We start from the raw sequence: 12,408 nt of genomic DNA on the forward strand, positions 1-12,408 counted from the left end.
CTCAGTGTATCAAATGCAAACACCACTGGTGCAACTCCAACTCTGAAAAGGCTAGACGCAACGTGCATCTGATTTGTGTACAAAATGCAGTTGGGTCTGTTTTGCTGCATTGGGTGCAACTGTGTTGAACACAACTTGAACAAGAAAAAAGGTGTAAAAAAAGTAAGTAGAAGTAAAAAAGTAATGCAGGGGTAAAAAGGGGCCCTGTTCAATACAGCTTGCAATCTATTTGCGTGCTTTAGACTGTAAATTGAGATCAAGAAAATTATCCTTTCTGAATCAAATAGTTGTTAACAATGTTAACTGGTTTTGTGGGCATTGCTTTGAAGTTTGCACTAGATTAAAAAGACTGTAGGAACGTGTTAAGTATGTACCCAGTACCTGTATCTATAGGCCTATTAAAGACTACCCAATCTTTTAGATTATCACAATCTTAAAGGAAACCACACATGAGTTTTCTAACTCACGGTGGATTTCGGGCCAAAAAACCTTGGCGATTTCTGTAATTTAACCAGAAAAGCTTTTGGAATGAAGAAAAATGAAGAAAAAGGTTTTCTTTTGTTCCAAAAGCCCATGCGTTAGGGTGCAAAGTGCAAAGAAATGAGCCCTATAGTTTCAGGACAGTTTGTGAAGAACTTTTGGTCTACAAACCATCACACCTCCTTCACCAGGAACCTGAGCATACTGCATGTCCTGTTTACAAGCTTACATGCCCTAACTGCACAATCCACTGCAATACCTGTCAGTTGCATGTATATAGTAGGTGCAACATGGAAGTAGCATCTCATAGAGCATAGGTTAACAATTCATTTAAAGCAGGCTTAACCTAAGCATAGGTTGTTAGGACTGTGTAAGTAGCTACAAGTAACATGGTGAACAAAATAGCACTGAGTTTTTCACTTGGCACTTTGCTGGCATTCATAAATTAGTCTTAGGGGGCTATTAATTAAAGTCTGAATGCCAAAAACAGGAAAAATTCAAGTTTTTTTTTTACTATAAAATCTGAATTTTAAGTGAGAAAAAAAACCTTGAATTTTTCATGATTTATTATAACCCAAGAATGGAAAAAGAAATTTCAGAATCTCAGACTTACAGAGGTTGTATATACGTCAGTGAAAGATGTCCTTATTCTATGTGAAAATTTCTGTGGTCTGTGTTGGACTTATCCCAAAAAACCTGCCTATTTCGGACATTTTGGGCAAAAATCGAGTGATTCTAGATAAAACTCGCACAATTCAGATTTTCGCTCGATTTTTCCATGTTTGTCCCCGATTCGATTAAAGCTTGCTTTTTTAATAATAAATAAGGTCCAATCATGGATTCTAGTGGATTAAAATAATCAGAAAAATGAAATTTTTTATATAAAAGACCCCCCATGTCCAAAAATGAAAATTCCCTTTTATTCTGCATTTCTGATACTCATATAACACTTCTATTTCCTTCTTAGGAAGCAACAGAAGCCTGGTCTTGCTTTATGACAGAGATTCACTCAGGATCAGAGTCAATGCATCCCACAAGACAAAGCAAGATCAATTACCCTTTATCTGAAATGCCCATTAACATTTACTACACTGCTCCTTGAAGATACCTGTGGTTGATAGAACAATGAGAGTAGAAGGGAGAGGAAAGCTTAGCTGAGGCAGGGTAAACAGATAAGGTGAATTTTATAGCTATACACTGTAAATAAATGAAATGTGAGTTTAAAATAATTTTTGAAAAACCCATGGTATTACTTTATTTATTCCTGAGTTAATCTAAAACAGCGGTAACCCCCCAGTTGGCTTGCAGAGATTCTTTCTGTTTATATATATATATATAAAAATAAACTGTACAAAGCATCTTCTTGTAAGATGTTATACTAGTTCGATCTTTTAAGATAAACCCCATCATAAATAATTCTACAATCACCACTACAAAATACACTGAATCTTTTTTTTCTGCATCTGTTTATTGCAGTTCTGGGATAAATCTTTGGGGATCAGCCATGGTTCCTGTCCACCAGGACTGCTTAATCATTGTTAGTAGGTAAAATCATCTGTAACGACTAATCCAAAAAGAAGATTATATTTATTTTGGCTACAGTCACTTGCAATTCGTTAAAATAAACAAAGCCTTTTCATTAGCCCCCTGCTGATGTCCTCATAACAGCCATCTCCTCAGTCTCAATGCACAGAGCTGCACATATGTAGTAGAGGCGCAGCTGACAGGCTTGCAGTGTTGAAAAGAATATTGAAGGCTACGTACCCTTTGTTTTCTTTAAATTAACAGGTTTTCTTTCCAGTATTATAAATGGGAGTAAATATACACAATACCGAACCCATAAGCTCAGTAATAATTAAGCTCTGCTCCTTCAATATTTACTTAAACAAGTACCTATATGATATTAGGTCTACTTCTCAGCGATGTTCTCAGCAAAAACAGCTGCAATGGGTAAAGATGCATCGAGGTTGTAGGCAGATGGTGGTGGCAGGTTGGCATCAGGCGGACCTTGGCACCTTCATATCTTGTTTGCTCTTGGTCCTATCGCTACCAAAGTGTCCTGTTACATATGTAACCATCTACCTAATAAAGATGATGTAAATCCAATATTACAATTTTACCTAATGAAAGTGAAATGAAAAATGAAATTTGTATTTTTGGGTTTTAAATAAAAAGCCTTTACATTAAAACATTGATGAAATTTTTAAGACAACAGTGGAACGGAATAGCAGATTTTACAGGGCCCCACAATCAATAAAGATGTGGCAATCCAGGTGACAGATAAAGATGCCATGGGTCAACATGGTGGTCCTGTTACACACAAAGTGCTCCATGTGTATATTTAGCATTACCCTAATTTAAAATCACTGTGTTGAAAGTTATATGGACTTTTGTCTGTATGTCCAGGGAACAGAGTTCCCAACTGCTGCATCTTCTACATATCCATGCCCAAGCTCTGCTTTGATTGATTATAATTGCTCCACTGTCTTTCTCTACAATTATGTCCCCAGGGTTTTGTGACATTACAAATATGTTCTAAAGACTCTCTGCCTTACATGAATGTTCTGGGACTGAGGAGCAATTTCGCATTGAAGTTGAAAGTATAAAGAAGGGACATCCCTTCCTATTGGCTAATGCAGTGAAGCACATGCAATTTCATATATTAACTGTGACCGTTAAAACGGGGTCTCCACATTCCATTTCCTAAGTGATTTAGATTTAAGCCTATATTTCCCTTTAAGAGAATTCCATCAACAACAGATCAGTTCCCGCTCCATGGCCGTAAGTCATTGCCTGTTGGGTATTATATTAATTGCTAAATAATTAGAAAAAGTATGTTTGCCCTTATTACCGAGAACTCATTTAATTTTGTTCTTCCACCTGGGAGGAACAATTTCATTTTTTAATGATTCACAGATAAGAACTTAAAAAAAGCCAGATGGGGTATCCATACAAATCAAGCTGCTTTAACAGAATTCATCTCACACACTGCCAGCTTCTAATGACAGGCAAAAAAAAAATTAAGTGCATCTGGACACTAAATGAATATCTGACATAGTGTACGTAAAAATTACAAATTGTATTCATTTTTATTATATTATCAGCGAAATGGGGAGAGAAAAATAAAATGCATGTTATGGGACCAATTTATCAAAGGCAGAGATTATAATTTCAGTTAAATCAGCAAAAACTGCAATTTTTTTTTGCAGAATGGAATTTGCATTAATAGAAATGTTTCTATCACTCCACTTACTTGAGAAATTTAGGAGGGGTATTTACTAAAACTCAAATTTATGCCATTTTTTTATTAAAACAAGTTGACCTAACTCCCATTCATGAATCTAACAAAAATTTATCGGGAAACGTCTCAACAAAATCATACAACAATTCGAATTGTACGACTTTTTTGAACTTGTCGTCCAAAAAAATAGATTTTTTTTTTTTGGATTATCGTACAAAAACCAGAGCAGATCACGGTGTCAAGAGGGACATCTGCCCTTGACTTCTGCATGACCTCCACAGGTTTTAGATGGAGTATTTTCAGATGTGGATCTTAAGCAGCTTTAGGGAAAATTTGAGTTTTCCCCCTAAAATACGCGACCAGAAAAACATGCGGCTTCATAAAAATGCCCCTTAGTTGCTATAAATATAACCTATACCTATAGTTACCATGTTAGATAATTTCCTTGAGCATTTTCACTCCCAAAAAAACTCAAGCAAGAAATTATAAAGTATAGTGATGGGCGAATTTATTCGCCAGGCACGAATTTGCGAAACGGCCGTGAAAATTCGCTGGCGAAAGTTCACCGGCGTCAAAAACAAATTGGCACTGGCGTCCAAAAAAAACGGACGTCAGCGTTAAGAACGGGCGTTTGCGTCAAACGGGCGTCTGCGTCAAAAAATGGGCGTCGGCGTCAAAAACGAGACGCCGGTGCCGTTTCGCAAATTTTCAGCCGGTTGTGAATTTCGCGGGAAATTCGCAAATTTATCGGCGAAGTGGCACAAATTTGCCCATCACTAATAACGTATTAAAGAACCACAAAAAAAGGTTTACAACGCTTATCGTGTGCCTGATTTCCATGAATCTACCATTAATGAAAACAATTTTTTTGCCTCTTACTAATTTTCAGCTATTAATGATTTTTCAAGTTGTTTATGATACACCAAAAAGTTCTGGAACATTTTTTGGGATTTTTTAAAATTTCTTTCTAGAATATTCAGGTGATTGATTTATTTGTCTTAGACCTTAGACTTAAATAGTAACTGTATTCAGCAAATTTTCAATACTTTTTTCTAAAAATGGCTATTTTTAAAATGTATATACAGTAATAGGTTAATAATTATTTTTCCCCAGTTTCTCAAGGAAAGGTTTTCAGTAAAAGAAACTATGGATTGTTGTTTAAAAATGTCATAGGAAAAGTCCTACTATACTAAGAAAATATATGCATTTTTAAAAACAGAGGAATTTAATTATATCAAAGCTTGACATAATTATATCAAAGCTTGACATAAAATATAGAAAAATAGAAAAATATATCTAATACACTTTTTGAGCATTTTAATGAGAATTTAGGTGATTTTTATATTAGATAAATGTTCCTCTTAATCATGGGATTAACTATAAAGGGAGCAGTCCCTGTGGCTGCACGAGGGCCCAGGAGCTACAGGGGCCCATGAGGCCCAAATGAATGCGTAATTGGTAAAACAGGAGAACCTCTGGATATTTTGGGGGCCCTAAAATGATTTTGCTGTGGGCCCACTGACATCTAGTTACAGCACTGCTCTTAATATTGACACTACACCATTTCTACTATATATTTATATAAGAATGTAAGCCTTTGTTTTGTACCAATAAAAGTATAATAATACGCCACAATTGCAAAAACATATCATTCCCTTTAAATATAAATTTCATGTTTTTTTCTGGCAAGATAGTCCAAGTGGTTTCACTTGCCCTGTGTATACATTGAAGGAAATGAAAGGCAACATCAAGACAAAATAACTCTGTTTATCTTTTTAGGAAGGAGGTGTCCATTGGCCTTTGAGCTGACTCTATTCATCATATTAGTATAGGTTCATAGCACAAGCAAAACAGCTGTCTGCCAGGACAGATAATAAAATCTAGCCTGCAAGGAAGTTCTATATACAGTGATTCCTTCAAACATCTTATTTTAACTCTCTGTAATTAAAATAATTGTAAAAGAAAAGGCGATTGCAAGTATTTCAAACACACAAAAACATTTTATATTATATATTCTTAATATTATGTCTAAAATTGCATTTGGGAGTAATTTTGCACAAGAAAATAGGTACAGTGTGTACAGTTCCCCTAGAACTATCTTTTATAGGGGTTGGTCCGAGCAGTAGCAATTTCCCAGGGTCACAAACATTGTGGGGCCTAGAAGAGCTGCAGGAACACCTCAAATGCTGAACATCTTTTTTCATTCCTATAGTTACACCCTATGGGGCAAATTCACTAAGCGCCGAAGCGACGAACCCTAGCGTCAATTCGCTAGCGTTGGGCATTTTCGTTACTTCGCAAATTCACTAACGAACGCTGGCGTAGATTCGCTAGTGTTACTTCGCACCCTTACGCCTGGCGAATTTTCGCTACGGACATAACTACGCAAATTCACTAACGCGCGCAGTGTACTGAACGCTACCTTTTACGCTAGACTTCCTTCGCCACCTCAGACCAGGCGAAGCACAATAGAGTAGATAGGGATTGCTTAAAAAAAAGTCAAAATTTTTTCTAAGTCCCAAAAAACGCTGGCGTGTTTTCTACATTATGGGTGATAGGCTGAAAAAGATCGAAAAAATTTTTGGGGCTCCCCTCCTTCCCCCCTACATTTCCTGACTCATGGCAACTTACCTATACAGTGGGCACACGTGTAGGGCAAAATACAATTTTTATTTGATGTTTTGAAGGTTTTCTAGGCATTTGTAGTGCTGATACGTATTCCTCCATTGAAATTTGAATTTGGCGCCGTATGCAAATGAACCATCGCTTGGCGAATCAACGCTAGCACAACTTCGCAAACTTACGCTACCCCTGTGCGCAACTTCGGATTTTAGTGAATTTGCCCCTATGAATTTTGAAATGCCTAAAATGTAAGTCCCACACTGCAAACAGGAAAAGTATCTGCTCTTTTTAAAAGCAAGAAGAATTTTCCTCCAATATAAATTCTGTTATGGGATCTGTTATCTGAAAAACCTGTTATCCAGAAAGCTCTGATTTACGGAAAGGCCATCTCCCATAGACAGTAGCTTGTACTTGATCCCAATTAAGATATAATTAATGGAAGCAAACCCTATTGGGTTTATTTAATGGTTACGGTATATGATTTCCTAGTAGACTTAAGGTATGAAGATCCAAATTATGGAAAACCCCAGGTCTCAAGCATGATCATCAACACTAGCCTAAATAATAAATATTCCAGTTCCTTACCTGCTATACTTGGGTGTAACATTTTCCTTTCTTAAGTTCTGTGTAGCGTTTACTATTTCAACAGGTCAGAGTCAAAGGTCCTTTCAGAGTGCAACCCAATCAAGAAACATGAACTGCTTGGAGTGTTCCAAAGGCTACACATGAACACGGGGCATTTCTTTTTCATGACTTATTTATTTAAAGACTAGAAGAAACCAATATGCTTTGTTCTTCATAAGCATCAATGAGGATCCAAGGTAGTTTTCATAGGGTATCACTATAGGTAAGACTGGAGAGGCTGACAAGCCAATACTGATGGTGTAGGCAAACTTCTCACCTCTTTCCATATATCCAAGTCAAGCTCTGTATAAGTATATTGATACTTACAGTATATGCTCTAGCTGATGAGTTCCACACTGAGATTATAGGATGAAAAATTAACAGTTTTGTGCTCATCTTCTAATTCCCTGTTTCTCCAGAAAAGCTGGGCATAAATGTTTAGATATGCTCGTCTGGCATCCTGGTCAAATGAGTGAATTTTAACCCTACTTCATCACAGACTGGACCAAATTGAGGGTGATCCAATTGTTTTAGTCAAAGTTTGGATCATAATGGGGGCTTTCAGCATCCTATAAGGATATGATCTTCAAAGGTTCTAAGACCCCACCAGCCAAAATTAGTTTTCTACCTGTAAGTCTTCATTCATAATGGTTGAATCCATATTTTGCATGAATCACAGATGTCAAAAAATTGGCTAAAACAAATTAAAAACAAAGGTGCGTAGAAGAATGATTCATGTTCTGCAAAGCTCATGTTATTTTATGACATATTCTTTATTTCCGCTTTTCTGGAATTCATAGTAACCATGAAAAAAAATACTGTACATACACAGTAATCATCAGTCATTGAAAAGTGGTTCTATTACCATCAACATTTCAATATATTAGTTTATTACATTTTATTAAAAATTTTGCATTGTGGAAAATCTTAGCTACAAATTGTGCCTTACTAAGTCAATGAAGCCATGGTGGACTTTTTCATTGATGGCTTGTGTAGCACTACTGACTATCCTTTCCTTCCTCTCAGCCTTACACTAGCAGCCGAAATCCCTTGCTGACAGCAATGTCAGCGGAAGCATCCGGATTGGCAGCCAAATAGCATATAGAAAATACCTTTTAATGTGATTAATGCATCTGCTCTGACATTTATCAGGCATATGGGTTTGTAGGAAACAAGGCGATTCTTAAGGGTTTAAAAGAAGTGATGGCAGCAAGAATCCTGCTGGACATTCATCCTAAAGGCCTTATTGTAAACCTATTATTCTTTTCACGTCACTACTTAAATATAGATGCAGAACATTAACACCAACACAGTAATAAAGCTATAAATGTCCAAGAACCATTATAGATAGATAGCTGAAAGATAGATAGATGACGGATAGATAGATAATAGATAGATAGATAGATAGATGATAGATAGATAGATAGATAGATAGATAGATAGATAGAAAGATAGATAGATGATAGATAGATAGATAGATAGATAGATAGATGATAGATAGATAGATAGATAGATAGATAGATAGATAGATAGATAGATAGATAGATAGATTGATAGATAGATGTCAGGGCTTTACGGCTCAGATGGCCGAGTCCAGTTCATGGTAGCCTAAGTGGTTAAGAATAAGCATAGTCGGGAATTCAGACAAAAGATCAGACGGCAGGCAGCAAAGATCATCATCAGGAACAAAGCAGAGGGTCAAAAGTGCAGTAATCAGCAATTCAAGAATTATAGTGCACCCAGGAACATTAGCAAGCGGGACTTATAATCGGGCATTGAACCTGTGACCTCTGTGTCTATTTATTTAGAATTTTCACACCAGATGCGACATGATGACATCATGTGTCTGCGTGCCGACGTCAATGGGCCAGTGCCGCAACCTGAGTGGTGACCTTGGGCACCTCCATCTTGCACGTAGAACTGAAGTGGACACGGAGGGCCGTTGGGTGCTCCTGACAAAGTCAAGTGAAAGTTTTCAACTAGCAAAGCACCTTTGTCAGATAGCCTCCCATACTGTAGCTATTTATGCAGGCCATACAATTCTTATTCTTATTACTTCTATCCATAAAGAGGGCTCCAGATAAATGTGAGACCTACAGAATGATAGCACCTTTGAACTCAAGACTTAAGGCAATAAAAATGTTTATTTAACAATTTGTTATTTGACAGTCATCTTCAACAAATAGGGTAGAAAAGTGGGGGATAACACCCCATTTGTCATTGACTTGATAAGCTCCTTCTGTCAGAACAGAACCCCACCCTCCCTCTGAAGTTCAGATACTGAAAAGGCTTTTGATTAGTTGTAAGCCATCAAAATATTATATTCTATAATATCCCTAGGGTATCATCAAGTACAACAAACAACATTTTTAAAATGTTTCTGGTGAAAAACAGACAAAAGGTCCCTAAAAAGTCCAACAAGGTCTGGCTACACCCAACAGAAATACTATGGGACAGACCACCTTGGCCAAATGATGGGCTGGTCAATGCTAGAACCAGAAATCTAATTGGACATTGAACTTCTCTGTGCATTCCCTTCAAATTTTCTGCAATTAACACATTGAATTTTTCTCTGGTCAAACAAGAATTTCAACCAGGTACAGGTATGGGACCTGTTATCCAGAATACTCAGTACCTGGGGTTTTTTTTGACAAGGGATCTCTGTAATTTGGATCTCCATAATTTGTCTACTAACAAATCATTTAAACATTAAGGGGGTTATTTATTAAAGGTCGAGTTGCTTTTGCCACAAAAAAAAAAAAATCAAATTTTCAAGGGTATTTTTCAGTCAAAAATCAATTTTTAGGGTTAAAAAACACTCTAAAAATTCCAGTTTTTTTAAAAAAAAAAGATTTTCGAGATTTATTATACCCCAAAGCTGGAAATAGCTGAATCTGAAACTACACCATCTAAGACCTGTCGTGATCATGTAGAAGTCAATGGCAAAGGTCCCATGAACCAATTGAAGATATTAATAGCCTTCATAATGTATGAGGGTTTTTTTTGGTGGGTTGTGTCGAAAAGGCAATCAATTAGAGGGGTTTTTTTTGGCCAAAAACATGATTAATTTGAGTATTCGAGTTTTTTACCCCAACTACACTGATTTGTTTTTTATAGTCAAGTTTTTTTTTTCGTAAATTATAAACCATTAGAATTGTGAGTTCCTTCGATGTTTAAAAAAGTTCACAAAGCTGTAAAATTCGACCTTTGCTAAATAAGCCCCTAAATAAATCCAATAAGATTGTTTGCCCCCACTCAAAATTAATTATATCCTAGTTTGTATAAAGCACAAGGTACTCTTTTATTATTACAGAGAAAAAGGAAATCGTTTTCAAAAATTTCAATTATTTGATTAGCTTTGAGTCTACAGAAGATGGCCTTGCTGTAATTTGGAGCTTAATGGTTAATGGGTTTCCTGGATAATGGATTCCATACCTGTATAGCAAATCACTACTACACAGGAGCTTATTCAAATGATTTTTTTAGACCCATTCACTAATAAATTAATTTATTTTGAAATTCCCTCTGCATTTGGTGAGTTTTTCCAGCACCTGCCCCTCTATGATGAGACCTACATAGTGCATTAACAATAAATAGGGACTGCAAATGTTTTTTTTTTACCGGAACTAATATGCCTGGATATCCCCAAACAATACCACAAAGTACGCTTTTTGTACATAACCAGGAATTTAATTGCAACGAAACTGAAAGAACTGTAGACTTCAACCATCCCACACATATTAAAGGAAATGGAACAATTATGGGCAAATCTCCAGTATTCTAACTGAATTTAGATAAAATGACAATTTTTTATTTTTTTTTAAATAAGGCGAAAATGTTAAAAATCATGAAAAAGTGTTGATTACCAATGCTTTTATATAGACGCGTGAACTTCTTATCTAGAAGTGTCTAGGAAAAAAGGTAAAATTGCCAACTTCCTTTTAATTGCCATTGATTTCTCACTTATTGGTAACACAGACATGTAAAATATATATACTTCATATATATCAGATGGGTATATAAGAAAGCCTTCTCTTACCATTCAAAATTATATGGTATATTATTTTTATGATCATCGCCAAAATCAGGTGTATAATATGGGATCTGTTAACCTGAATTCTTAGGATCCGAGGTTTTCAGGATCTTTGGCTAATGAGGAACATGATGCCTTAAAAAATATTTTGATATAAAAAAAAAACCAATAGAACTGTATTGTGGTCAATATTGATTTACGCTAACTTGGTTACCTTCAAGTGAAAGGTACTTATAATTTCATAGGACAAAACATTTGGAAAAATTATGAATTCTTTAAATAGGACTGTGGTTGTATTGTACAGTTTTCTGGATAATATATCCCATACACAACAATTTATTTTCCTATTGTTTTTTCTTAACTGTTGGATCTACCTAAGAAACACTTTATAATCCTTTAATAAAAAGTAAGTTCCAAACACAGGAAAGAAGAAGATAACAGAAGTGAAGGTTTGTTGGCTCCCCTTACCGCTGGAGGTGTTACTTTGGTGAGGTATATAGTGATCGGTATGTGATGGCTGGAAGATCTGAAGACAGCTTTGGTTTCAGGTAGTTAAAATCTAGAAACAGAGAAAACAATTATACACAGAGTTTAATTCAATGTAAAACATTAATTTAACTGCTCCTTAATGGGCATCATTAACACTAAAGAAAGTTGACCCAGTAAACAACCTATAGCAATCATCAATCAATTGTCCAGTACTAGCTGATGATCTTCATAGTCCTATGAATACCGATCCCGTCATATAGGTCCTTATCATAAGCCCCATATTTGGGTCCATAAGGTACAGTATGTAGATTCTGCATTGTGCACAGAACATTCTGAGTCTTAAATACTAATTATTGCACAACCACAAAGAGTAAACACACCACATGCAGAGATGTTGGACCTAAGTTTTCTTGCACAAATGCACTAGTTGCATTTAATTGCACAGAGAAAGCACCAGGCATGAATTAGAGGACCCCCTTGTTTTCTGCACACCATAAGCAGGCACAATTATGCTAGAATGTTGGAGATAAAATGCACCATTCTGCCTGCTGATTGGTTGCTATGGGATACTGCACCTGGGCAAACTTAGTACCTTTTATTACATACCCCCTTCAAACTTCTATGCATTTGTGTGGGGACATGAGAGGCTTTCTGTCACAGTCGGCAACCAACACCAGAACAAACACCAGGCACCCTGGTCTTGGCTCGTGCTTCACCAGTAGTGTGACCGCCTTTGGGCCTCGGGAGGAGCCCTCGGCTTACTTGGATGCCACCTGGACTTAAACGAGAGGTTCAAGACCAGATGTTCTGGATAGGCAGAGGGGCACGACTGTAGAGCAAAGTCTTTGGACAGAAGGTCGTAGTACAAGCCATTAGGCAATAGAGTAGTCAGATCAGGCCGGGTCGAGGCAGGCAGAGA

General features: G+C 36.5%; 1 protein-coding gene across 2 annotated transcripts in view; it reads right to left on the reverse strand.

The window, feature by feature from the left end:
• The window catches only part of esrrg.L (estrogen related receptor gamma L homeolog), a 460,320-nt gene that overhangs the window by 330,900 nt on the left and 117,012 nt on the right, over positions 1–12,408 (reverse strand). For both annotated transcript variants that reach the window (XM_041562543.1, XM_041562544.1), the window contains exon 3: positions 11,469–11,559. The gene's annotated coding sequence lies outside the window, so the exon portion shown is untranslated. The remainder of the gene's footprint in view (positions 1–11,468; positions 11,560–12,408) is intronic.

Source organism: Xenopus laevis, chromosome 5L (genome assembly GCF_017654675.1).
Source record: "Xenopus laevis strain J_2021 chromosome 5L, Xenopus_laevis_v10.1, whole genome shotgun sequence".
Lineage (NCBI taxonomy): Eukaryota > Metazoa > Chordata > Amphibia > Anura > Pipidae > Xenopus > Xenopus laevis.